Here is a 3,263-nt window from a genome sequence, read left to right as displayed (position 1 = left end):
AGGCCCAGCGAACGCTCGTGTTTTTGCTGTGAAAGCTGAGGAAGCTCGTCAGAACCCTCGGGTTGTGACAGGTACTTTTCTTCTGAACGATCATTATGCTTCTGTGCTATTTGACTCTGGTGCTGAACGTAGCTTTGTTGCGCTCGAATTTAAAACTAGAACTAAAATGATAACTGGTAAGCTAGAAGATAGATATGTGGTAGAATATGCTAATGGCCAGCAGTACGGTACCAACGAAATTGCTCTAGATTGTCCTATGACCTTCGTAGACAAGAACTTTACTATCGATCTAATCCCTGTCGAGATTAGTAGCTTTGACGTTATCGTGGGAATGGATTGGCTATCCAAACACCACGCGACTATTTGTTGCCGCGAGAAATCAGTTCACATAACGCTTCCGAACGGCGAGATCTTAATTGTACAAGGCGACAAATCTGCGAACGAACTCAAAATTGTATCAGCCATGAAATTTCGTAAGTACTTGGACAAGAAAGATCATTTAGTGTACTTAGCTCATGTCATCGATAAAAGTGCTAGAGAGAAGAAAGTGCAAGACATCCCCATTGTTCGGGACTTTCCTGATGTCTTTCCTGACGACTTACCAGGCATTCCACCTGTTAAACAGGTCGAGTTCAATATTGATCTAGTTCCCGGTGCAGCACCAGTCGCTAAAGCACCGTATCGTTTAGCTCCTCCCGAAATGCAAGAACTGTCCAATCAATTACAAGAACTCTTGAGCAAAGGCTTCATTCGTCCTAGCTCATCACCTTGGGGAGCACCTATCCTATTCGTCAAAAAGAAAGATGGTTCCATGAGAATGTGCATAGACTACCGCGAACTGAACAAGCTAACCGTTAAGAACCGGTATCCCCTACCTCGCATAGACGATCTGTTTGATCAATTGCAAGGTGCTTCGTACTTTTCTAAGATCGATCTACATTCGGGATATCACCAGATTCGTGTTCAAGATGGTGACGTCCCAAAGACAGCTTTTCACACTCGCTATGGTCATTACGAATTTCTCGTCATGCCATTTGGTCTTACTAATGCTCCAGCGATCTTTATGGACTTAATGAACTGTGTTTGTCGCCCGTTCTTAGACAAATTCGTCATAGTATTCATAGACGACATACTTGTGTACTCCCAGAACAAGACTGATCATGAACAACATCTCCGATCTATTCTTCATCTCCTTCGCGACGAACAGTTGTGTTAGCTTTATAATTTGTAGTGCGTGTTTTGTATATTAACAATTGTTTTGTCCTTTATGTTTATTATGTTATGGTGAAGGGTTTATCATGTAATTAGACTTGTACTTATTTGTAATTATCCAAGGGGTTTAATAGCAATTTGTATGGCTATATAAACCTCCACATGTAATGAAAAGTGAACCTTTTGACCAATTAATCTTTTATAGTTACAATACCTACATTCTCCTTAAATACCTACTTTCCCATTTCACATAAAGGTTCATTACACATATTAGCATAGTTTACATTTGGTATCAGAGCAAAATCACAACTTGTGAGAGATCCATTGCTTGATTTTGTTCTTTCTTGTGCTAACTTGTGTTTTTACTTTCATACCGAAATCCTCAATCTTTTTCTCTTTACCTTGTTAAAGTAATCAAATTTCTTGTGTTAATTCACTCCTTATCATCCCAAGATATCACCCATAAAGTATCATTTCCTATCTCTAAACACAATGTCTTGAAATCAAAATTTAAGGTTTCTGTTTCAAAAACCGGGATTCATTCACGGTTTTTCTTCTCAGTACTATTACCGGGTTTCTGTCTGTTTTGGACATACTAAAACCGGGTTTCTATACCGGTTTTACTTTTCTCAAGAACTTTTAATTTCATTAAGAATACCTGGTTTACACCAAAACCAGTATTTGTTCTTTCATTTACAAGTTATTAAAACTCTAATTAAACCGGTTTTCTGTTACTCTCAGAATACCGGTATTAGTACTTGATTCATTGTTTGAAAGCTATAATACCTGGTTTACCCCAAAACCGGTATGTGTTGATCTAATAGTTAAATTTCAAGCTGTTATTATCTTCAATTTTTCTTAAGAAAACCGGTATTTGTACCCTTATTACTGATTACCGGTTTTAGTCAAGGATTGTTGGCTTAAGTTGTGTTTTGAATGTATTAATACCTGGTTTACTCCAAAACCGGTATTTGTTCCTTCATTAATCTTTTTCCTTAATCAAAACTCTGTTCAATTTCTTTCTTAAAAAACCGGTATTCCTACTTACGAATACCGGTATTAGTTCTTCCTCTCTGAAAACCGGTTTCTGTTGTGCTTAGCTGAGTGATTGTATGTTGTAATACCTGGTTTATACCAAAACCGGTATTTGTGCTCTTTTCATCAATTTTTTATAAAGGTTACGCTGCTCAATTTTCAGCTTGATTACCAGTTCCTTACACTGTATCATGGCTTCTCAAGATTCTTTGATAATTGGTCTGAAACTCGCCCACCTGTCCTCTATCGTGACTGCTATCCTCAATGGAGGAATCGTTTTCTGAACTGGGTTGCTAAACAACCCAATGGGGCAGATGTAAAGACATCTCTCAAAGACGGACTGGGTGTTCACAGAAATCCTGTAACTAAAGAACTTTTACCACCCGAGAGTTGGAATACCACTCAGAGAAACCGATCCCAAGCAGATGATCTTGCTGTTACATATCTTTACTTTGCTCTTCCTAATGAGATATATCGAAACGTTGATTCATACACCACTGGAAAAGAAATTTGGGATGAACTTGAAAAACAGTTTCAAGGGTCAGAAATCTCAACAACCATTCGACTATCTTTTGTAATTGATCAGTATGAGACCTTCAAACAGGAGAAGGGAGAACCATTAGTGAAAACATATGATCGTTTCTGCAATGTGATCAATGATTTAAGAAAAGAAAAGGTGAACAAAACTGAGATTGAGCTCAATGTGAAGTTTCTCCGATGCTTGGAAGAAGTCTGGGAACCTTATGGCACACAGATAAACATCCAACCAGATTTCAATAAGCTTAACATTCACAATCTCTATGAGAAGTTGAGACTGAATGAAAAAGCTGTTCTGAAACAACAAGCAAAATTTCAAGAAAGTTCTTCATCTGATCCTCTTGCTCTTGTGGCCAACAGAAAAGGAGATGTGCAGAGATCTTGCATACTTTACTCGATCCTTCAAGAAAAAGTATATGACAAGAAGACCGACCAACAATCAGCTTCGAACATCTTCTATTTCATCTTATGTCAAGAAC

The sequence above is a fragment of the Erigeron canadensis genome, chromosome 4, assembly GCF_010389155.1.
Source record: "Erigeron canadensis isolate Cc75 chromosome 4, C_canadensis_v1, whole genome shotgun sequence".
NCBI classification, from domain to species: domain Eukaryota; kingdom Viridiplantae; phylum Streptophyta; class Magnoliopsida; order Asterales; family Asteraceae; genus Erigeron; species Erigeron canadensis.
This window is presented reverse-complemented; position numbering follows the sequence as displayed.